Below are 25,159 nucleotides of genomic sequence, written 5' to 3'. Positions count from 1 at the left end.
ATGGGGAGGAGGGGGCTTGAAGGGGACCAAAAAAGAAAAAGAAAAAAAAGGAAAAAAGGTGAAAAGGTGGTGGGGGCAGGGCGGGGGGTGAGTCACAAAGAGAAGCTAAAGGAAAAAAGTTAAAGGAAAAAAAAAGTGAAAAGAAAAAAGATACAAAGAAAAAATAAAGCTAAAAAGAAAAAAAAATAAAAGAAAAAAATAAGGAAAAAGCTTAAAAAGGTAAAAAGAGCTAAAAAGCTAAAAAAAAAAAGGTTAAAAAGATTTAAAAAGCTAAAAAAAGCTGAAAGCTAAAAACAAAGCTGAAAAGCTAAATGAAGCTAAGAAAGGTAAAGAAGCGGAAAATGTAAAAAGCTAAAAAAAAATGCTAAAAGAGGCTAAAGAAAACCCAAATAAGCTTAAAAATGCCAAAATATTTTTTAAAAAGCTAAAAGAAGCTTAAAAAAACGCTAAGAAAAAGCTAAAAGAAGCTAAAAAGGCTAAAAAAAAAAAACCAAAAAAAAAAAAAAAAACCAAAAAGCTTACAAAACGTAAAGACACCTAAAACCGTGTTAGAAAAGGCCAAAAAAAGCGCAGAACAATAGAAGCGATAAATAAATAAAACAAAGCTCCCCCTCGCCCCCCCCCGACCCCCCCCCAAATCCCCCCGCGCCTCGCGCCCGGGGCCGCGCCCCCCCTCCCCCCCCGGTCACGTGCCGCCGTCCCCGCGCCCCCTCCCCTCCCGCAGCGCCCCGCTCCCTCCCGCATTGTGACGCAGCGGCCGCCGCCCCGGGAGCCGCGGGGAGGGGGCGTGGCCACGGATCGGCCGGGGGCGTGACCAGCCGCGGGGGGGCGTGGCCGGGTCCCCCCGCGCCGTGCCGGGGAGGCGTCACCTGGGCCCGTCCCCGTCTCCATCACCCGGCGGCGGCCGTTGAGCGGCCGTTTAACGGCGCGGCGAGGTGAGGCGAGGCGAGGCGGGGCCGCGTTGTGGCGGCTGCAGCGGGTCTGGGGGCACCGGGGAGGGCCGGGGGAGGCCGGGGGGCTCGGCTCGGTGCGGGGCCGCGGCCGGGGCCGGGACCGGGACCGGACCGGGGCTGGGAGCTGCTGTCTCGAGGCGCCCGCGACGCGGGGGAAGGAGGAGGCGGCGGCGACCGGGCCCGGCCCTGCGGACCCGCTCCCCGGCGGGCTCCGGCGTCGCTGTCGCGGGCGCTGCTCAACAAGCCGCCCCCGTCCCCAGAATCCCCGCCGGGAGCCGTGCCGGCGGCCGTGCACGCCGCGCTGCCTGCCTGTGCTGCCGTGAACGCGGCGCGCCGCCCGGCTTCCCGTGCTGCCAAGTCCGCGAGTGCGCCTGGTGCCGTGCTGCAGGCGTGCCCGGGGCTCTGCCCCCTAAACCGGACACCTGGTCCTGAGGGACACCTCGGTACCTAGCTCAGAAAGACTTTCGGTGAGAAGGGCTTCCCGTGCAAAGCAATTAGGGTTTGACCCGTCCAGTTGTCAAGAAGAAACTTGTCTCGCCGCTCTCGTTACCGTTCGGAAATTAAGTAGCAATTTTTCCTTTACAGATTCCTCCGGTTAACGCACAGCATCCGTGCCTGCTGCGAAAAGGAATAGTTTTCAGCGCTCCTCGTAAGGCGTGGTATGTTTCTCGTCTGCACATTCTCTGGTGTCAAAAACTGGCTTATGCGAACAGGCTGCTACGTTTCGCCCAGTCGCTGGTGATACCGTAAGCCAGCAGATCTGTGAGGTTGTTCGGGTCTTTGTGATTTCTGATCTATGCCATTGGCTCAATGTGCAGCAAAAGGGGATGTGGCTTGTATCTTGCTGAGAGGGTGGGTAAAATAGGCACGTTTCAGAGGAAGGGGCCAGTGAAGAGTTCTCTCCCAGTCCGAGAAGCCTCCAGGGGACCAGCCTGTCAGACAGTGGGTAGCCCAGTGTGGGCTACTCAAAATATTGTAATTGGGATTTTGGCGTAGGGAGAAAGACAGTCTTTCAGGTAAGGAAGTCATGTAGAAGGTGATAAACTAGATAGCAATGGCTCCTGTCCTTAGCAGTGTTTTGTCTCTGAGAACAGAAAAGGATGTGGTAAGTATGACTTGATTTCTTTGGGACCTGATTCAGAGCTCGCGAGCCACATGTAAAAGGTAAACCAGTTGGACGAGGTGACTGAATGGTATCTTTGGAGATGCAGAACCTCCCCTGGGTACTGTGAAAAAGTGATGGGTAATTTCTCATTTATTTTTTTTCATGATTGGGGAACGAGAATCCCAAATATCTACGTACTTTATAATCATTTTTGGCAAGGCATGAGCAGAACTTCAAGGAGCTATGAAGTCTCTCCTACTGCCCCTCTGCTTCCCAGTTGTCCAGCCTTACTGGGAGCTAAAACCTGTCCCCACGCAAAACTCTGTAGCACGAGGCAGCTATGGTATTTTGGGATCACTTCTTCCCAGGCATGTGGGATACTGCCCGCGGTGGTACCGTTCACCATCTCACACAGGACATCCCTGTTCTGTCTACACTCACAGCAGCTTCATCCTGTGTGGACATTTGCTTGATTAGAAGCAGGAAAGGGAAAGCATGACAGCCTTGCTGCAGCTGCTTTAGTTTGTGTCCTCTGTAGCAGGGATGTTTGAGTAGTGCTGTCTGATGCTGTGGTGAGATGCCAGCAAGTCGCAGGAGTGCAGAGGCAGAAGCAGCCCTGCGTGGGATGCACAACTGTGGTGGAGAACAGCACAGAAGATGTGTTGGGAATATTGCAGGGGTGCTGGCACTCATAGCGGTGGCATCATTTGGTGTCGCGTATAATTGGACTGGTGACACCAGTGCAGGCGTAGTGCACCTCAGTGCATAAGCACAAAGACCCGTAGTTCCAGCAGTCCCTGGGAATGCAGTGCATTATCTCCCCTCACTCTGTTTTTGGGTGTTTCAGCTGACTAGAAGGAATGTGCAGCAGAGCTCTATTCCCTTGGCCGTCTGTCTCTGATTACCTGCCTGAAGCTCCAGAAGACATCCGTGAATCACTAGCATGGTTACAGGAAGGAGAAGGGAAAGAGAGAGGAAAACCTACCATTTTGATTTCAGCTTTATTTACGGCTTGGTTTTAAATCCACTTTAAATAAATAATTTTTGATTTATTTACCGAAAGTCTGTATCTTTTCTGGGTTACAGTTGAAATTGGCAGAATGGGAATCGTCTCCTCTTCCCTTACAAAGCCATATTAATTGCTGTTAAGTAAAAGAAATCTTCTATTTGGGGGGGGGGGGGGGAAAAGTTTTTTTGTAAGAAGCCAGTTTGCCAATGCTTCACTGTGTTTTACTTAGAAAATAGAGATTTTATACAATTGATATGTATTTTCACTGTCAAGGTGAAAAATATGGTAAGAAAGCATTGGGAATTAATAGATTTTGGAAGGGTGTGTAGCCATTCTTTTCACTCATCAGAACAGGCTCATAGCTAAACCAAGGGAAATTATCCTGAGATAATTGGCAAGAGAACTTGTAAGAAGGTTGTGTCCAGGCTTGCTCTTTTTCTGGCAGATATATCTGCTTCTCAAAGGAGGCAGAGAAGATAGGCTTACATGGAACAGGTGCATAGTAACACAAGGGAATATCTCTTTCAATGCAAATGTAGCTGTGCAATAGATTTGTGTGCACAATGGAAGGAACTGGGAAACCATGAGGATAAAACACATACATCACATACCTTATTGATTTTAGGTCCCAAGAGAGTTTTTAACCGATGGGGAAAAAAATAATTAATTATTCTAGTAGAAATATCACCTGCTGCTTACCTGTCTGAGGTGGAACTGTAAGCTCATCTTCCAAAGTTATAAGTGATTCTGAGGTATGGAAATCTCTCAGTTACTAAAGAGAAGTACAAATTAGGTGTCATAGCTTGGCGGCTGGGACAGTCAGTCATTCATTAGGTATATTTTCTTGTGTATTAAGGACCATTTATGAAAGCTTATTTTGAATATGAACTTGGTGTATTTGCACTTCATATAGAATTGCTGGGTAACACTTGAAATGTGTTTTGCTGGTTAAAATGCAGCATTAGCTTTGTAAGGTTTGCCCTAAGCATTTCCTTTCCAGTTTCGTTTCCTCCTCAGTTCTTGATTGCAGTTGAAATGCTGGCATTATTTTTCTTTGTTTATACACAGAAAAAGGCATTGTCTCACTTATCTTTTAAACTCAATACAATGTATTGCATGACCTCTCCTTGTATATAAATCCCTCCCTCCCCATCTGTTCTATTGTTACTCTATCAATTTGGAACTTGTCCTTTAAAATGAAATTATAGTCAGGAACTTAACACTTCCCTTCAACTCTACCATTTTAGCAATCTGTGTTTACATCTGTGCTGCATAGCTTTCTCGCATGTGCATGACAACACTATGCACATGATTATAATTTGGAGTTATACTGCCCTGTTGGTTATTCATCCATAAGGCCTTTTGTGGGATCTGGCTGTAATGGCGGGCATTTTTCTTAAAAATGGGAAAAACCTTTAACTATCCAGAATAACAACATAAAACTGCTGTCATGTTTCAACATGCATGTACATATCTCACGTTTTCTTTAGTAAAATACAAACCTAAGTGTTCTGCCTTTTGTATGCTACACAGTACCAGTTGTAGTCACAGTAGTAAATTTATAAAAAGCCTAAGAGTTACTTTGATTTGGCCCAAGATTTTGAATATTAAAGCTGTCATTGTGATGAGAGATTTATGTGAATGTTTGTAAGTGCTGTGTCCAGGATTTAATTAAAAAAAAAAAAAAAAAAAAAGAGAGAGAGAGAACAAAGCACAATTGGGAAATACAGTGCACTCAGAAGCAGAAGAGTACTAGCAAGGTAAATAGGCTGCATGTCATACTCTGTGACCTGCAGTTCTATTGTACTTACGCTAGACATTTGATTATTTTTCCCCCCATTTGTGCATTCAGGTAGTCCTAAGATACATGTGCTAATTGCATTGAATATTAGGAAATTGTCATTCTAGTAACTCACATGTTGAGCGCTGGATAGAGCACAATACTTGTGCTTGTTGCTAGGACATGGGCATAAATTTATCTTTAATTACAGCATGGAATCACTACAAAATGGAGTTATACTTACAAAATTAATTATTTGCTTTTGATTAACCTAAACCAGATTTTAAATTAGAGGTGAAGGATTTTTGTGATGGATAAATACAAGCAAATGTGAATACATTTTGCAATCATGAGCTCTGACAATGTTTTTTAGCTTTATATCTGTAGAACCATAGTTACCTAGACCCCCTGGTTAACATCATTGATGTCTAAATTAATGGGCAGTCTTGTGGCAGATGTGAACAAAGAGGGGCAATGTAGCCAAGAAACGAGCAACAGGTTAGACAAAGGAGGATTCAGCTGTTCACTGCCCATTTGGATATGATGCACTCTATAACATCTTGATGCAGTACTTCCTTACAGCAATTTGATAGCAAAATTCTCAGAAGGCTGAGTTTGTTTTTCATTGCTCCATATACGTGCTTGTATTAATTATTTGTGTATGGCGTCTTAGGGCACCCTTAGGAAAGGGAGAACCACCTCTTAGTCTAATTATGGTAACAGTAGTTTCTGTTTTGTTTGAACAGGCCAGATATTGGATAAATATATATATATATATATATGCTGGTAAAGCAATTAGTCACAAGGTAAAATAGAACCAAATTTGTGATGCGCTGTTACAGAGCATGTGGTGCTGTTCCAAAAATTAAACGTTGAAATCTGTGCGTGTAGTTCAATATGTTCCTGTTAATGTTCATTTGTGTTAGTGTATCATGTTGTATCTTTGGTGAATGGTAACGATGCTACTTTTGGCATTAAATTTACTCTTTAGTTCTAGGTTCAGGAAGGCCTTGTTTACAAATTGCTCAATACAACAAATCTTGAGAAGATTTTTGGTAGCACCATTATCTCAGAAATTAATATGAAATCATTACTTATTGTTCAGCATTATGAATGTGCTGCAGGTATATGTGACACAAATTCAGCAGTTTGAAAAGCTTTAATAATGTGTTTCTGTTCATTCCATATGTGCCATCTCCATAAAGTGTCATCTCCAAGACTGAAGAGAGGTAGGAATTAAACCCTCATCCACTTCCTCACAGTTGTTCTTGAAGGTTGCAGTTGAAGCACGTGAGCAAACAATGCAATTGGAACAGTATTTCTGGTCTTTACTGTGGTGTTCCCATTGTGTAGGAGTTAACTCACTGCCTCACTGCACTTCTTATTAAAGTACCTCACAGAACAGTCCTTAGATGAAATGGCTTGAGCAGTGCTGCCCAAGCGTCTGGAGTTCTAGTTGGGACCATATGCTGTGATGCCTGGATCTGAACAGCAAAGTGGAGCGTGGCCGTGTGTGTGCTCAGGGCTTCTGCAGACAGACAGCAGCACTGGATTCTTATCTGTGTGCCCGGAACTTTCTGCCTCTCACTACCTCACTTCTTCCTGTGGTAAATTAGCCCTGATGTAATCCCTGCTGCTGTGATTTGATTCCAACCAGAACTGCTGTTATCTGAGACAAAACTAGCTTGTTTGTCTTTGCACTCCCCTCTTAAGGCAGCTAAGCATGCCTTAAGACTTAACACTTAAGTGTTCCTTCTTAACTTATGTTCTGGCTGTGATTTAGCAAAATGGGCACAAAATCTCCCTGGAGTGTATCACTCAGTATACGGGTTATGAATGTGAGTAAATCCTTCTGGTCACTAGCTGGACAAACTGTCATGAGCCATCCTTGACTGCCCTTTCTTAGTGTTTGTAGCTCCCTGTATGACAAACCACCATTTGAGGGGATAAGGTCCTGAATTTAAAGGACTTTATCAACTGCTGGGTTCCTGCATTGCAGTAAGTTCTGCCTCTGTTAACAGTGGTTATGGTTGAAGGCGTTACTGATGTCTTGATATTCTTCTGAAATAACTGGCCTTGAAACAGCAGATAACTAAAGTGCCTCCTTAGATTAGGATTTAGGCATCTGGCATTAGTCCTTTATGAAGATGAGTGAGTGCCATTTACATCTAATACAGTTGCCTCCAGCTGCCTGGAGAGTATAACAGTATCTCTGCATTAGACATTAAAACCAGGTGAGTCACTGTACCTGAACATTCGGATTAATCTGTCCTGACTCTGCCAATCCCCACAAGAAAGGCCAACCAGCAACTTCTCATTTTGTCCAGGAGTTCAAGGAAAGCAAGTTGTGTTGAGAGAGATCATGCCCTGCTGATGCAATTTAGTAAAATGGACACTCTCTCAAGCATGTGTTCCTCATCAGGTCCCATATGCTTTACACTATGTTCCCAGGCTTTTTTTTTTTTTTTTTTTTTTTTTTTTGCAAATGCAGTCTTTAGACAAATGTATCTACAGTAGCACATTTTCTGTATGTGTCTATGCTGCAACTGAGTAGCGTGACTGCAGCTTCATGTGGTCAAATCTGTACTACTTAAGAGCAGATGATGACAAAGCTGACAGTGACTACAAGAGGTCTCAAAAAAAGGAAAAGAGCAAAACAAGCTGAACAGGTCCAAGGTCCAAAAATGGTCCTTCTCCACTGAGGAAGTTTAGATTGGACACTAAGAGGAATTTCTTGAAGGTTTTCAAGCATTGGAAGGTGCTGCCCAAGGGAGTGGTGAAGTCTCCATCCCTGGCAGTATTCGAGAGGCATGTGGACACGGCGCTAAGGGACATAGTTTAGTGGTTGGACTTGGTAGGTCACGCTGATGGTTGGACTTCGTGATCTTTTCCGAACTAGATGATTATGTGATTCTACCTTTAATGTATAAATGATTTGAAGATATACCAGCCTAGATATAAGGGCGGGCTGTCCAAACAGATCATTAAGCCATGCTGATGGCTGCTTTCATCTGTCTTCACTGCTATTTTTAACTGTGCTGTCTAGATTAGCACTACCATGGATACTCCTACACATGTTGAAATCAGTTCATGACTTCATGCCCACTACTTCTCTGCTATGTTGTCTGTGGATGCTCTGCATCTGGTTATGTGTCCCTTAGTCTTTGTACTGATACTAATTTTCTTTTCCACTGATTTTAGTTGTTTATTTATGAATTCCTTTGTAGGGAATTATAGGGAGGGCACCAAAAGATAGGAGAGACTTCTGGCAATGTTCCACTACAAAATTCATGTTATAGTCAATTTTCCAAGTTAGATTATTTAGCTCAGCCTTAACCTCCAGCCCCAGGCCACAGGTTTTTGCAAGAGGTAAAATCAGTACAAGAGACCAGATTAACAGAGCAATGTCAGAAAGTTATCATTTTATAATATTCTACATGAAAGCATTGAATTTGGACCAGAGTTATATGAAAAAAATATTTTTTTGTGAAAAATATCAGTTACTACAATAACGTGGCTACTTGTGAATCTGCATAACAACCATTTACCATATATAAAACACTGTATTTCATTTTTTAAAAGGTTTGCATTTTCAACCGGTTGTGTGTAAACATTTTTTTTTTTTTTTTAAATATATATATATATATATATATATTTCAAGGAAGAGCCCTGCCCTGCTGAGATTTCCTTGGGAATTTCATTTCATTTCATTATGGGTATAATAATGATTATTTCTTTGCTTTGTCAGATTAATTATTAAGTTAATCCACAGCCTTCTCAGTGAAATGTGCTTCCGCTTAAGGTAGAGAGAACAAAGTTTGACAGCAGCAAGTGTACTTCCACATTAGATTTTAGTATTTTTTATTCAGAAATATACTTTCCTTCTGACTTAAAAGCAAACAAACAGTGACAACAAAAAGCAACAGAAAACAACAAAAATGATCTGTATCTAAGGATATAGTCTGAAAAGATCTGCTGACTGTCACTTTCTTTTTTACTGTGTAATTTCCATATTATTTAACTAAGACCCTTAGAAAAGATGGCTTGGAAATTGAGGTTAGGACATAAAAAAATGTTTTCATGCAATTTTTTTTCATGCCATGAAAATATTTCACATAAAAGTGAGTATTGTCTCACAAAGAGGAGTACAAAATAGACTCTAACAAGGCATATGTTTCTGTGACATGAGGCATGTTATAGAAGAATAAGGTGAAGCTGAGCGTTTCAGCCTGGTGGAATGTTGCACTTACTTATCTGCCAAGAAAATATTTTGTCTCTGGATAAATTATTGTACTGAAATAAATACTCATCTTTCCTTAAGTGGATATACTTTCCTTAAGTATTTTCCTTAATAGTTATCTTTTCCTTAAAAAATGAAAAATAAAAATATTATGGTTGTACTTGATGCCCTCCAGAGGAAAATGCTTTGGTACATTGGATGGAGCACAAGATGTAAGCATGTACCTGCTAAGTCTGATTCTCACACCAGGGGACCTTGAATGAGTTATCTTAAGCTTTTCACTTATCGTTCTGTAAAATGAGGAGAAAATGTATTCAGGAACTGGGGTAATAGAATTGTTACTGGCAGTATCATTTTGTAATATGGAAATCTAACATTACCTATTATTTTGCTTTATGAAAAAGGTCTAGCCCTTTCCTGAACAGCACCAGCACCTTCATGGTTTGAAGGTGCTAGAGTTTGAGTACATTACCTGTGGGGTGCTTAATCTTCTTCATTCCCCTTACTCATCCTGCATAATGCTACAGGAGCCCTCCTGCAGGACTGTGCGTTACACACAAAGCTGGCTATATGCTGGTAGACAACTCGGTGTTTCATTGCAGGTGAAGCTCCTGAGGAAAAAACATCCGTCATTGGAAATCACATACATAGTTAGAAGATGTTAGAAGATGGTAGGTGATGAAGACGATAGTAGATGTTGCGATGGCTACAAAATCAGATGCTCTCAAATTAATAAATGCACAAACGAACAAACATGAGAGAGAGAGGATTTACTGTGGCAGTTTGTGCTGCTCTCACTCTCTCTCCTTTTGGCAGGTTGCATAGTGGTCAGGGTTGTTTAACAGATATCTTGACTCGTTTGACAGGAGAGCTGGAAAGAGCATAGATAATGGGCCAGGCAACACTGTGGAATAAAGAGATGTCATTGTAATTAATACAGACAAGGGAACATTGACCAGTCTGTGTCCCGGCCTCTGTGGTGGCGGTCTTGCATGATGCTAAGCAAGAAACCCAATTTATTATGTGGCAGGTGGCCACAAAACCTGAATGCTGTCACATTCAGGTTGCCTAAATTAAGTCTCTTGGGTGTTTGCTATGTAAAGGAAATGAACTGCAGTGAGAGCTGTCTCCCATTTCTGGCAGTGATAAACACGGTCTGGAGATAGGAAGAGATACACAGGTAATGTTGTATGCCGTTTCTGATCCTAACCCTTCTAGTGCACTATTCTGTGGCTTCCTATAAGTCCCTTTGTCTCTGTTTCCAGTTTCTAGATGGGGTCAATAATGCTTTAATATCTTTTAATGGAGGTTGTGGATGAATTAACAACTGCAGGTGAGATAATTGGACAATACAGATGTGCATCCTTGAAAGTGCTGTGAAGATGTAAATGATCTTCCATTCAGTTTAGGGCTTAGACAAACTAAAATAAACAAGACTTGGCTAGGTAAATGCTGGAAGGGGGAAATAGGAAATGAAAATAGCTTCCTGATTTTCTGAATAGCTTTGGTTCTGCCCCGTATGAGGTAGGTATCCCTTTGAACAACACTAAATTGTGGTAATTCTGTTAGACTATATCAAAGTCAATATGAGTAAAGGAATGTCCCAAATGCACACATTATATAAAATGGTAGGTTTTGATGTAGTGACATCTATTAATTAAATTTCAATTTTGAAACTATGTTAAATTTTTAAAGGTTTTTTTAAGAATCCATAAAAGAAGACAGTACTAAAGTACAACTTAATACTTCTACAGTTAGAATTTAGTTTTGTTATAGTTCTAATGTCTGTACCTCTTAGTGTTAATATTATGCTGTACCTTCTGCCCATATGGTTTAAAACAAATAGTATTCATAGCAATGAAGCAGTACTACAGCACTGTATAACTGCAGAAGTGCAGTGGCAGTCTATTTCCAATTATTCTAATTAAAAAAGAGTCATGACAGTTTAAAAAGACTACTTTCTGATCTCAGGGGCACAAACATGTCTCAAGAATAATTTGGTTGTTAATCTCTGAATTTTCCAATTTCTATGAAACTACTGGTTTAACTTCTAATAATTTTAGTCTGCAACATCATAGGCTCTGTTTAGGGAGTAGAATGTGAAAAATTTGTCACGTTTTTTGTCCTTTGTCCATTTTAATTTTATCAAAATGAAGACACTTGCATAGATGTTAATGATCAAGTTCCAGGGTTAATTGTCAGAAATGAATGCCTTTATTTGTGGTAAAATTGTTAAATGTTTTTTTAAAGTACGTGCTTGTTTTAAAAGTATGTACCTATAGTAATATATGCATACAACCAAATTCATGTAATTCATTCTGCAGTCTCAAATGAAAGTGGGGTGGTCTAAGTAACAAGAAAAGTCAGGTTTTTTGTGGAAAAGCTTTTGACTCAGGGTTTGTTGTTTTTTTGTTTGTTTGTTTTGTTTTGGCTCTGGCCACAGTATACTTAGATACATGCTTTGCATAATGTGCCCTTCCTGAGGCTGACTCATTTACCGAATATAAGTGCATTGCTGGTTGCTCACCAGTGCACCAGATCCCAGCTGAGAGCAAAACCCACTTCACATCACTGGGACATTTCTCTTTGCATTTGGAGTACAGTCTGTATCTGCATGTACTCTTGGTTGGTAGAGTTTAACTGTTTGAACATTCTGGTGAATTTCAGTGTGCAAGTGATGGGGCAGTAAACGTGATTCTCCAAAGGTTGTTGGTTTTGTTTGCGCTTTTTTTTTTTTTTTTTAAAGTGGTGTGTGTGTGAAGAATTGGTTATAGAGAACAGAGTGGGAAAGTGGTTTGGCCATGGCCATGTATCAGAGAAACACGCCTTTTGCATATGAGCAGTGCAGTGCGTAGGCTTTGCACAAATGGTGGATACACTCCACATACTGTGAACATTGAATGGAATGTTACTTACATAGGAGTTTTCCCTTGAATTTATAATTAAAGCTTATATGAAGCAAAAAAATTGTAATGGAACTAAATTCAGGATATATACTTTGGCAGGCAAATATAAATGAGGCAAGTTCTAAATTACTGATTTTTAATACAGTATTTGAATGTTACAGACTTAAGAGAGTACCATTTGGCATTAGTACTTTCCCAAGATATTTCTAAAAGTAATTGAACAGACCACTGTGGGACTACAGGGTGTTGAAATTCTAATGGATGATTATTGAATTGAGCTGAGGAATTTAAATGAGAAAATGAAAGACATAGGGAAGTGTTTGAAAAAAATGCCTTTTTCTGATCTTAATAATAGTAATAATAATAGTAATGAAAAAAACATAACCTAAAGATGCTGTCAGCATTCAAAATATGTTGAGCAATGATATCTCACATTACTTGGTTTATTGAAACAGTTATAGATGAAATGTGTTCTTCAGTGAAAAAGAAGCTTAGGAAGATTTATGGGGATGGTGTACTGATTAAATTAGTTCCATATTTTTCTGTGATCGGGGCCACTGTGGAAGATAAGTTCAATAAGTGTGTTGCATGGCACTAACGAGACAAGCAAAAGTCAGGATGTGAATGTCATGTCATGAAATGGCAGTATCAGGTACTATGATTTAGTTGAACTGATTTTACTGACTGTAGAAATATCTTCTGTACAGTTGCTACTGCAGTGCTAGAGCCCCCAGTGCTGCTGCCATTGATTCAGTGGAAAAAGGAGAGACCTGAATTTCTGATTTTAAATGAGAGTGCAATGAGTCACATCTGCTCTATAAAGCTGTTGACACAGAATTCCCCACCTCCCCAAAGACCAACACATGGTTTGGAAAGACTGAGTTCTGCTATGGTTGATTTCATCCTAACATGAGCGCTGGAGCCTACATTAGCCGTGGTACTTGAAATAAGCCCTTTGCTGCTCCATCGTATTTTGGGGCCAAGTATCTGATTCCTGGTGGATGCCATTGCTAGGGAGTATTATTTTTGGATTTTGCATGAGAGCTAGGCTACCAAAAGAAGGCATCTTTTTTTTTATTTCTGTAGCTCATGAACTTGCAACAGCTCTACAGATGGTGGATATTCATTACCTTTGCCAAATACTTTAGAAGTTGTGAATGTTTTTACAGCACAGTACTTTTCAAATTGTACCTGGAGTACTATATGACTATTGTTAAAACAAAATGTCATGTATATTTCTTCTGGAGTTGATTGGGAATGATATGTCACCATTAAATTTCTCAGTGTTATGTTCAATTTTCCTGAAAATTCATTCTTCTGAAGTTTTGTTCAAGGAAATACCGCTATGCTCACACACACTTTCTCATGTAGTATTTCTTTGCTTTGGTAAAATTTTATGATGTTGTGGAATGGTATAAGGTGATTCATGGGCAGCCACTTTTAGCAGCCGTTGAGGGTGTAGTGGTTGAATTTTCATTTTCCTGTGTGTTTTCCATACAAAGGAGTCATGTTCGTTGTCTTGACTAAAGGTCTATGGTGCATTATGGGACTTGATGTGGAATGTGTAAGAGGAGCAAAGCAAGACTGTGTTGGCATTCAGATAGTTAACTCCCTCTTATTTGACAGTGTTGCTATATAGCTGCACAAAGCTCTGCTGTTTCTTTGCTTACATTAGGAGAGTACCCATGGCATCAAACAACTCAGGAGTTCTGTCAGCTGATACCCCAATTGCCATTTAGTAGTTCCTGAATTAAGGAAAAGAAATAAGCGTTATCTTTAATGTGGATTGTGCTGTATTTCAGTCACTAGTATTCTTTGAAATAATGAAGTGAACTGCAAATAATCTTGACCTGAAATAGAACAACATTTTATGTCTCTGTTCCAGTGTTCCAAGCAACCATGACTTGATTCATATAAGTCTTTGGTTCAGTCTCAAATCTAAGTTTAATGGAGGATTTACAGAAATGTTGAACAGCACTAGTACTTGTACATGATTGATGCAGTGTTCTATATATATTTTACAGTTCTGTATTATAAATTATTTGGTGTTTTAGTATTAAAAACAGATGACAACCTATAGCTTTAGTATTATGTTATGCATAGAAGATGGATAAATACCCATGCGTACTCTTTGTATTTGATTGTTGAACCCCTATACTATATTAAAATGTATTATTCATTTCTGCCAACAGCCATGAGTCAGTGGAAAATAATGAGCGCAATCATTTGAAAAATGCGCATTCACAATTTGCTTGTATTCATCTCAAAGTTCAGACTGCAGATGTGTAACCATTCATTTTACTGTTCTCAGTGATGCATGTAAGCCTCTAGAGTATTCACATTTATGAACTTCCTGCATTGCCATTGATATTTAAAGTAGAGCGGATAGGTAACATGAAATAAAATTTATTTGTGCCATAGAATTTACTGGTATCAGAGGTTGTTAGTTCAGCAGCTAAATTTTCACTTGTAAAGTCATAAATTCAATTTTTAGTGGGCTTTTTCTAGTAATTGCAAATGTGTTGGCTCTCCCCCCCCCGAGGAGTTACACTTTGGAGGATAAAGTGGCTTTTTTTTTTCTTCCTAAAATTGTGCAGAAATTAAAGAAAAAAACAGATGGAATATCTTTTAAGGTTACTTTGTTAAGCCTTTTTTTTTTTTTTTTTTTCCCTTCAAATTTCACATTTCTAAAATGACAGAAGAATTGAATTGTTAATTCCTGATATTTCTGCTCAATCATAATTTTCCAGGAAAAGCTTCATTGTATGCAATCATCCAATCTGTATGCAAATATGTGATTTTGGCCTGGGTTTATTGTTGTCATTAAATTACTGATATTCAGAACAAATATATTGGAAGACTACTTTGGGTAGCTCTGCTTACAAAAATATTTTTAAAGCACAGAGGTTATGCAATGAACTAGTTAACAGTTGTCCAATTAAAATGTGAGATTTTGTATATTCAATGTTCCTAAATATTTCAGTGGCAGATTTCTCACTCTTATTCTTGCTCTGCTTTATTACTGATTGGTCCAGATTTTGTTTCTGGTTGAAATTATTCATAGCTTGACAGGAGATGTATTTTTTTCCCTTTGATTCAGTTGTTTTTGTTTAGTTTTTCTCCACTCATTGACCTTACTGTTTTTATTCATCACTTCGATAAGAAAAGAAAAAAGCCATTCTGTAGGCCTCCTTAACAGAACTACTTTTTACGTGTTATGGAAATCTTGCAATTTCAGAGGCTGTTTTACTTGTAGGGATAGTGCAGTGTGATTAATCATAAATTTAATCCTACGAGAACCTGCAAAAGAAAATACTGCAGTATCAACCTGTTGCTGTAATTTTAGCTCTTTAAGCAAGAGGTCAGGATCTAAGAAAAAAAATAATCCTTCTTTTATAATTTTTAAAACACATTGAGATTGATGACTGTGATGAGGAAGAATGTGAAACAATGTTTTAACTACAGGTATCGTGTAATACAATGTTCCCTAAGTGTATTTTAGATTTCCAACTGCAACATGAAAAATGCAAGTTTCACTAGGACCAACAGACTCAAAAATTCTTTTGCCCTATATGGAGAGGTTTAAAACAAACAGTATGCTTGAAAAATTATAGTACTTGCAAAATCTTTTAAAAATATTTGCAGATCACAAATTTTCCAAGGCATGAGCCTCCTGGATGGCAGCATAATAAATAATTGGCTTTGAGGGAAATTACTTCCATAAAATTGAGAAAGTGAAAAACAAATTGCCAGTACTGTACTTACATCACCGTAATTCTGCAGAGAGAAGGAAGTTATTCTCTTTCTTGCTCTGAAGTCTAAATTTAGTTTATATTAAGAAAGCAATAGTCATCTTTTTATTGCATCCATCATTCTTGCCCTGTGGAATACTCTAAGGTGCCTTGTCCTGGCTGGGAGAGGTGATGAAGCTGAACTGTCAGCGAGCGCCAGAGTTGCTGTGTCCTTCACTGGTTGAAGCATGAGGATAATCAGCTCCTGCTCTTTTCTATACTCAGAGGGAGCTTTTCAAAGTTCTGAACTGGAAAGTGGATGTATATCACCACTTCTAGGGTCTTAGTTACCTTCCCCTGAGTTCAGCTTTTGAGACTGGTTGATTTGGCATTTCTGTTTTGCAGGCTGGTAGGTGAATCTCGGTCATATTAGCCGCAAATCCTTACTGGTTGGTTGTTCAGTGTAATTTTGAATTCTAGGCTCTGTAGTACATTAGATAGTGCATGATATTCAGTAAAATGCTTGTCATATGCACTCTTGGTTTCCATATATACACAAGTACACAACAGTGTCTTTTCTGTCCTAGTGGGCCTGCCAGCTGATTCTGAAAGAGCACATGGATCTTATTTAGATTCAGTTTCCTCATCATGGAAATAACCACTTAAAAGGTTCTGCTACATTTTTAGAGAATTTGTACAAGCTTTAACTAACTTACAGGCAAACAGGACATTCAGTCATCTTGCAGGAAAAAGTGTGGTTTAGTAAGTGGTTTTGGTGATGGGCTCTGTCACCATTTGAATGGTGACAGGGGATGTTACTATCTTTAGCAGTTAAAGGTTTAACAGAATTGACCTCTTATCGAAACTATCCCACAAGTCATAAGCTTAGTAATTTCTTTGAATCTCCTTAATGCCCAGTGGTTCTGCATGTGCACAAAGGCCAGTTTCTCATCTGCACTTGTGACTGTGTTGGATCTTTGAGTGTTTGAACAGCTGAAGAGGGTGAAATTCTTCATTAATGGTCAGAACATTGAGAACTTGGCTGTTAGAGATGAACTCTATTTTGGGACCAGAGTTTCTGTAGTGTGTGGAGGATGACGTCCTGACATAGGTGGTGAGTGAGCCAACTAGGGAAATTCTCTCACCTGACCTGTTATTGGCAATTAGTGAAGGACTTTTGGGTGTTGTGATGGCTGAAGGTCATCTTGGGCATAGCAGTTGTGAAATTACAGAGTTTTCACTCTGGTGAAGTAAGGAAGGTGGTTAGCAGAACTGCTACCTCAGATTTCTGGAGGGCAAACTTTGGGCTATTTACAGACCTGGTTGACAGAGTCCCTTCGTGAGGTGGTTCAGGAAGGCCAGAACTCCTCTTCAAGAACAAAGCCTTAATGGTAAAGGAGTAGGCTATCACAGTGCACTGAAAGTCAAGCTGGCAGGGGGGAAGACTGGCCTGGATGAACAGAGAGCTTCTTCAGGAGCTCATGAAGAAAAAGAGTTTATGAACTGTAGAAAAAAGGGCAGGCAACTCAGGAGGATGACAGAGTTGTTTTGAAGTTGTGTGGGGAGAAAACAAGAAGGGCCAAAGCCCACCTAGAACTCAGTTTGGCTACTGCAAAAAAAAAAAATAATAATAATAAAAAAAATGCATTTATAAATACATCAATAGCAAAGGAGAGATTAAGGTGAATGTCCATCCTGTATTGGATGTGAGGGGAAACAGTGATGGAAGGTGAGAAGGCTGAGGTCCTTAATGCCTTTTTTGCCTCTGCCTTTATTAGTGAGGCCAGTTGTTCTCAGGGAGCTGTCAGAAGTGCTCCCCACTTCCAGTAATTTACCAGCTACCCCATTGACTGGAGGTTAGCTAATGTGACACCAGTCTACAAGAAGGGCAGGAAGGAAGATCCAGGGAATGGCGGGCCTGGCAGTCTGACCTTGGTACCAGGGAAGGTTACAGAGCAGATCATCTTGGATGTCATCATCAAGCATGCATGGGACAATTGAGCAATCACATGCAGACAGTATGGGTTTGTGGATGACAGGTCCTGCTTGACTAACCTGGTCTCACAGAATGGCCAGGGTTGGAAGGGACCTCTGAAGATCTCCTTCTATGACAAGATGACCCACTTAATAGATGAGGGAAAGGTAGTGGATGTTGTTTACTTGGACTTTAGCAAAGCATTTGATACTATTTCCTGGAGAACCGTGCTGCTCATGGCTTAGACAGGTGCACAGTTTGCTGGGTGAAGAATTGTCTGGATGGCCGGACTGAAAGGGTGCTAGTGAAGGGAGTTAATCCACTTGGTGGCCAGTCACTGATGGCACCCCCTAGGACTCAGTCTTGTGGCCAGCTTTGTTTAACATTTTAATCAGTGGTATGGATGAGGGCATCAAGGGTATTCTCAGTAAGGCTGTGGATGATAAGAACTTCAGAAGTGTCAATTTGCTTAAACTTAGGAAGGTTCAGCAGGAGGATCTGGCTAGGCAAGAGCCCAATCACATGGCATTCAACAAGGTTAAGTGTTGAGTCCTGCACTTGGGTCATAACAACCACATGCAGTGGTATAGGCTCGGGGAAGAGTGGTTGGAAAATTGCCCAGGAGAAAAGGACCTTGGAGTGCTGGTCAATGACAGACAGCTGAATGTGAGCCAGCAGTGAGCCCAGGTGGCCAAGAGCATCCTGCCCTGCATCAGAAATAGTGTAGTAAGCAGGAACAGGCAGGTGATTGTTGCTCTGTACTCAGCACGGGTGAGTACCTTGAGTACTGTGTTCAGTTTTGGGCCCCTCACTACAAGAAGGACATTGAGTTGTTCAAGCATATACAGAGAAAGGCAATGAAGTCGGTGAAGGGACAAGACAACAAGAGTTAAGAGGAGTGGCTGAGGGAACTGGGGTTGTTTAGTCTGGAGAAGAGGAGGCTGAGGGGAGACATCATCACTCTCTACAACTATCTGAAAGGAGGCTGCAGCCAGGGGGTTGTTGGTTTCTTCTGTCATGTCGTAAGTGATAGAAAATGAGGAAACAGCCTCAAGTTTCACCGGGGAGGTTTAGATTGAATATCATGAAGAATTTCTTCACAGAAAGAGTGGTTAGGCTCTGGAACAGGCTTCCCAGGGAAGTGGTAGAGTTGCCGTCCCTGGAGGTATTAAGAGACATATGGACATGGTGCTTAACAACATGGTTTAGTGGTGGGTTGATAATGTTAGGTGGATGGTTGGACTGGATGATCTTAAGCGTCTTTGCCAACCTAAATTATTCTATGATTTAGGGTTCACTTGCTTCTGTTATTCTACCTTCTATAAATTCAGTATCATTTTAAGGCAGTAAAGGTACAGTATACGTCTGCATAACTGCATACTCAGCCCAGAATCTGTACTGTAGTTCACATATAATATAATATTGTGACTGTTCACCAAAAAAAAAAAAAAGAAAAAAAAATGGTGATAACATAAAGGACTTTTATATTTTACATGAGTTTGAATCACTGACAAGAAGAGTCTGACAGCTGCAGGCAATGTCTTTTGTTTGTTTGTTTGCTTTTTATTTGCCCAGCAGGGGTTCTTCTGCAATTTTTAAAGACATCATCTTTCATCTCCTAAAAGTACTTGTCAGAGTTACAATTGACTTCTGAGTAGCAAGAGTCTCCTTCTTGGAAGACAGATTTTCTAGATAGCAAGCAACCTAAGATCATGTTCATCAGTGGCAGTTAAATGCTGAATTGACACTGTGATGCAGAGTTCTCTTACAGACTATACAGCTATGATAAAAAACAATGAATCATCTGTGTAATTGAAACACCATATGAACATTCTAGCCACATAAGATTCCCAAAGTCTACAGTACTCCAGAATGCAAATTATGGGATTGGCAACACGTCCATTTGTGTAGTAGGGTGTATGAAACAGGAAATCCATGTTTCTCCCTGCTTTCCAGATATATTGGTAATATACCTTTACCTTGTAACAAGTGAATGGATGAAATTGGAGCTGGTGTAAAATGAATAATCTCTTAAAACAGTTGCAACTGGCACTGATTTGTTCTGAACGGTATTAAAGCTGTCTTTCCTGGAACTGGGACAGGTCCTAACTGGAGCATTGTTTCTTGTTTCAATGTATGTATATGTGGGAAAAAGATGTAGTAAAAGACATTTTTCTTTTCTGGAAAACTGGAATAACTGTCTTACAACATTGCCTAGCCAACTGCATTTATTTCCAGTGAAGTGACTACACTTGCAGCTTGGTCAAATGCCAAGGGTGATGATGTGCTTTATAGATGCAGAAAGTTGTATTAATAAAACTAGAAATTATAGCGCTACTATCCACAAGCACAGACTTTCCTATGACAATATTGTTTACTTAAAAACTAAATATTATAACATTAGTGCTTTTTTTTTTTTTTTTTTTTAAATAATTTGCCCAGATTTTTAACCAAATCTAACCAATCAGTGTTTCTGCTTACTTGTCAGTTGCAGATAACTAAATATTTGCTTATGAAGCTAAGCTGCTGTCTGCCAAACATTCTGAGTTAGATTTTTTTTTTTTCCCTCAGTAAATAGACGTCTTCCCAGTTTCTTGTCTTATTCTTTTACACCCTCCTAGAACTAGAAGTAGAAATATTGTTTGTTCTAATTTTTGGTGAAAAAACAAAGATTGTGGTATTTGGACATACATAGAGTCACAGAACCATTAAAGCTGGAAAAGACCTTACAGATCATCTGGTCCAATCATCTGGTCCACCCTACTACCAATGTCACCCACTAAACCATGTCCCTAGGCACCACGTCCAACTGTTCATTGAACACCTCAAGGGACAGTGACTCCACCACCTCCCTGGGCAACCCATTCCAATGCCTGACTACTCTTTCTGAGAAGAAATTTCTAATACTTTCCAGCCTAAACCTCCCCTGGTGCAACTTGAGGCCATTCCTTCTAGCCCTATCTCGAGATATCTGTGAGAAGAGGCCGACCCCCAGCTCCCCACACCTTCCTTTCAGGTAGCTGTAAAGAGCAGTAAAGTCTTCCCTGAACCTCTTCTCCAGACTAAACAACTCCAGTTCCCGCAGCTGCTCTTCATAGGACTTGTGTCTGGGCCCTTCACCAGCTTCGTAGCCCTTCTCTGGACATGCTTTCAATAATCACTATTAACAGATTATACTAAACATAATAGTTGTTTTGGTAGGCCCAATGGTCATTACCACGGATGCGTTCAAGAGTTGAGTACGGATTATCTCAGTAGAGGTGGAGGAGTTGGGGGAACTGGAAATGGTAGTTCAATAGTGATAGCTCAGTCCTACTCTTTATATGATAAGCAACTCAAGCACATAGTTCCTGTATCTTCTTACACTACAGTCTCTTTCAGAGGTACTCCAAAGGGATATGGTTGCATAATTTGACTTGTGAAGGCAGGTGGCTAGGAAGCAGAATTGGAAATTAGAAAACAGCAATCAGAGTTTAGAGCTGTCTTTTCAGCTTCCTTTGTTGTTGCATTAAACAGAAATGTAGTTGGTGTGGAGCAAAAGTGAAGCTACCAGTGAGTAAAAAACTTAATTACAAATCAGTACCGATTGTTGTCCCAATCTGTTTTATCACTAAGCCATGTCTGCTCATCTTTGTTATACTCCCTAGTTCTCTCTGTGTGGCTCACTACATAGTTTGATAGCTTTATGAATGATTTACACCTTTTTCAGTTAAGCTTGAATAGAGTATATAAAATAAAGTAAAACATGTTCCAACAGTTTTGAAAGGATCATCCTTTTTAATAGTTTTTATTTAAATTTATTTAATATTCATTACCTTTGAAACTCTGACATAATTGCCCCAATTTTTGATCCATTTGAGGATGACTTTTGAGTCATTCGGCTTCTTCATATGCTTCAGTGAGAGGCACTTGACTGTTTTTCTCAGCTGCAAACATTTCCTTATCTAGCACCAGTTTTTCCTACTGTTGTCACCCATATCCATGTATGCTGGTGATTTTTCCAGACAACAAGGCTGCTTTTTGGCTCCTTCATTTCCTTTCCATGTGTCCTTAATTAACAGTGACACCCACTGAAGTAGTTGGAGTCCTTTAGGCAGAGCACTTAAAATCATGAGCTTTAAGAGAGTCACGTGTAATGGAGCAGGGGAGTCTGAATATTAGTTTGGAGAGTAAAATCCTGTATGGAAAGTAACAAAAGTGCAAATGAAAAGTTTTTCTGTTTGTTTAAGTAATTTATAGTGTGGAGTCAAACCCAAGAGATAGATTTAAAATTTAGCAGTAGGACGTCTGTGGTCTAGTTTCCAACTGTAGTAGCAAGTCATTGTGGCCAACTGACATCCAAAAAGTTAAAAATACTGCTGCAATATTTTTGCCTGTGGTAAAGGAAAGCACAGTGGTTTAAAAACTAATCTTACCATCTGTGGTATTTCAACATGGAGGGCATAGGTTACAAATTTCTGTACATTCATTAAACTTTTTTTTTTTCTTCTTTTTTTTTTTTTTTTTTTTTAACTATTTCCATCAACGTAGAGTAAGTGTAAGTAAGAGTAAAATACTGGTAAATCAGAATGTAGGAGTTCTAAATCCATGTACAAATGTAGTGAGTTACTCAAGACAGAAGTGCTCTCCCTCCAGTTACCTGTATTATCTGTATAGTCTTTCAAACACGTTTGAAACATGCACAGATTGTAAGGGTCAGTGTTGCTCCAGTGAGTGGAAGATAATGAAGTATGCTTGTTTATCTGTCTGGTGAACAATTCTGAAAAAATAGCATTTAACAGAGGAGCTGATATATTCTTTCAGACAGAATATACACAGTAGTCCTAGCAGAGTTCTGACTGATAGCGGTTCTATTTTGGGGTAAATATAGGTAATTACCGTAGATGATAGTGGATGCCAATGATGATAGTGACAGAGCTCTTCAGGAAGACTAATTGCTAGGTGTGTAATTTGAGATATGAAAGGAACACATTGAGAATAATAAAAAAAATCACTATATTTTCTGCATATTATTTTTTCTCCAGTTGCATTCAGAATGTTTCCATGTCTTGTGTGATTCTTGTTTTCTTTCTTTAACTGAATTGTTTTGTTTGATGTAAGAGGATGAAAACTCAGAAAAGAAGTAGCAAAGAGAGCAGCTGAGAGAATCATGCTGCCCATTTTAGATTATAAAGAGTGATCTGCATTGTTCAAATGGTGACTTTTTAAAAATTGTCATTGATGTTATCATTTCCCATCTAGAAATTTGTGAATTTTATATGTCCCTAATGGTTTATAGATATTTAGCTGAATGACAATTAGTAAGGGAACTGTTGATCTGTTTGTGTTCTTTTTGATGTATCGGTCAATAGTAAAAAAAAAAAAAAAAAAAAAAAAAAAAGTACAATCAATTTCAAAACCTCTTCCTTCCAATTACATAAAAAATAACGCCTATATTGATTTCTCTGATATTTGTCCTGGCAAAATGATAGGAGTTTAATGATCTAAATGTATTGAAATGCATTTATCAACAGACTATGTATTGGATATACTGCATTAGAAATAGGGGGATCTGGATGTGAACTTTAACAGCTTCTTTCAAGGCTTATAAAAGTGCAGAAATCATGTAAATAGGAGAAAATAATATTGCAGAATACCTGTAGGAAAAGGCAGACATTTCAGAGGAAATGTAAGAGCAAGGTCCTCTGTATTAATCTAGCAAATTCCTTAAAAGGACACAAAACACAGTCTGTTGTACATATGTTCTAGATTTTATAGAAGAGACTTTGTGAGAAATATTTTCAGAGCCTGCTGGGATATAGTTGAGATTATGGCAATTTCCCATAAGAACATGTGTTTACCAGCTCCAGCTTCCTTTTGAAACACTATAAAGAATTGCTTTCATGACTTTTTTTATTTTTTTTTGGGGGGGGGGGGCCGGTTGGGTCGGGGGTAGAGTGGAGTGGTGGTGGTTTTGTTTCTTTTTGAACAGGCAGAACAAACAGGATATCTTGGTCATAATGAGCAGCATAATGCAATGATAAGTGCATCCTAATTGCAGCTTGTTTATATAATGATTATGCCCACAATTATTTCAATGGGTATTCCTGTTTCTACACAACCTAAGAAGTTTTTAAGCACTATTGTCTCTTTTTTGTTCTTTTTTTTTTTTTTTTTTTTTTTTTTTCAGTTGAAGACTTCCATCTATGAGAAGAACGCTAAAATTAGAAGTATTGAAACCAGGCCAATCTGTAAAAATGTATATAGAATGAAAAATTGGTGTTTATCTATATCTTGGTTTTAGTTGTCAGTGTCGGATATCCTACATTACTAGCCTTATGGTATCCAGTAAGCATTTGAAGTTGTAGAATCATTCATATTGGAAAAGACCTCCAAGATCATTTAGTCCAACCATTAACCTGGTACTAAAGTCTACCACTAAATCATGCTGCTAGGTTCTACATCTACATGTTACTTGAAGACATCCAGGGTTGGAGACTCAACGTTTCACTGGGCAGCTTGTTCCAATGCCACACAACTGTTTCAGTAAGGAAATTTCTCCTAATATCCAATCTAAACCTCCCCTGGCACGAATTGAAGTCATTTCCTTTCATCTTATCACTTGGTGCTTGGGAGATGAGCCCGTTTGCTACCCTGCTATAGCCTCCTTTGTGGTTGTTGTAGAGCACAGTAAGGTCTCCCTTGAGCCTCCTTTTGTCCATGCTAAACAACCCCAGTTCCCTCAGCCACTCCTCATTAGATTTGTTTTGTAGACCTTCACCAGCTTTGTTTGCTCATCTTTGGACATGCTCCAGCACCTTGATGTCCTTGTAGCCCAAAACTGAACAGAGTGTTCAAGGTGCATCCTCACTAGAGCTGAGTGCAGAGGGACAACCACTTCCTCAGTCCTGCTGGCCACACTATTCCTGATACAAGCCAGGATGCTGTTGGCCTTCAAGCCACCTGAGCACACTGCTGGCTCATGTTCAGCACGCTGTTGACCAATACCGTCAGGTTCCCTTCCACCAGGTCCATTACCAGCCACTCTTTCCCCAGTCTGTAGCGTTGCCTGGGCTTGTTGTGCCCCAAGTGCAGGACCTGGCTCTTCACCTTGTTGAACCTCATACACTTGGCATTGACCCATTGGTCCAGCCTATCCAGGTCCCTCTGTAGAGTTTTTCTACCCTCAAGTAAATCGACGTTTATTCATAACTTAGTGTCTTCTGCAAACTTACTGAGTGCACTTGATCCTCTCCTCCAGATCATTGATGAAGATATTGAAGAGAACTGGCCCCACCAGTGGAGACAGTGGGAGACACCACTAGTGACTGGTCTCCAGCTGGATTTAAATCCATTCAACACAGCTCTTTGGGCCTGACCATGCAGCCAATTTTTAACCCAGTGAAGCCTACACCCATCCGAGCCTTGAGCAGCCAGCTTTTTCAGGAGAATGTTGGGGGAAATGGTGTCAAAAGCCTTAC

The 25,159-nt window shown here is 40.0% G+C and overlaps 1 protein-coding gene across 2 annotated transcripts in view; it reads left to right on the top strand.

Moving 5' to 3' along the window:
* Positions 1 to 817: 817 nt before the first annotated feature.
* Positions 818 to 25,159, top strand: part of SNCAIP (synuclein alpha interacting protein) — a 91,430-nt gene continuing 67,088 nt past the window's right edge. The window contains exons 1-2 of one of the 2 annotated variants that reach the window (XM_035310107.1): positions 818 to 935; positions 1,539 to 1,612. The gene's annotated coding sequence lies outside the window, so the exon portion shown is untranslated. The remainder of the gene's footprint in view (positions 936 to 1,538; positions 1,613 to 25,159) is intronic. The other variant, XM_035310108.1, reaches the window with a different exon arrangement.

This window comes from Oxyura jamaicensis, chromosome Z (genome assembly GCF_011077185.1).
Source record: "Oxyura jamaicensis isolate SHBP4307 breed ruddy duck chromosome Z, BPBGC_Ojam_1.0, whole genome shotgun sequence".
NCBI classification, from domain to species: Eukaryota; Metazoa; Chordata; class Aves; order Anseriformes; family Anatidae; genus Oxyura; species Oxyura jamaicensis.
This window is presented reverse-complemented; position numbering and strand designations above follow the sequence as displayed.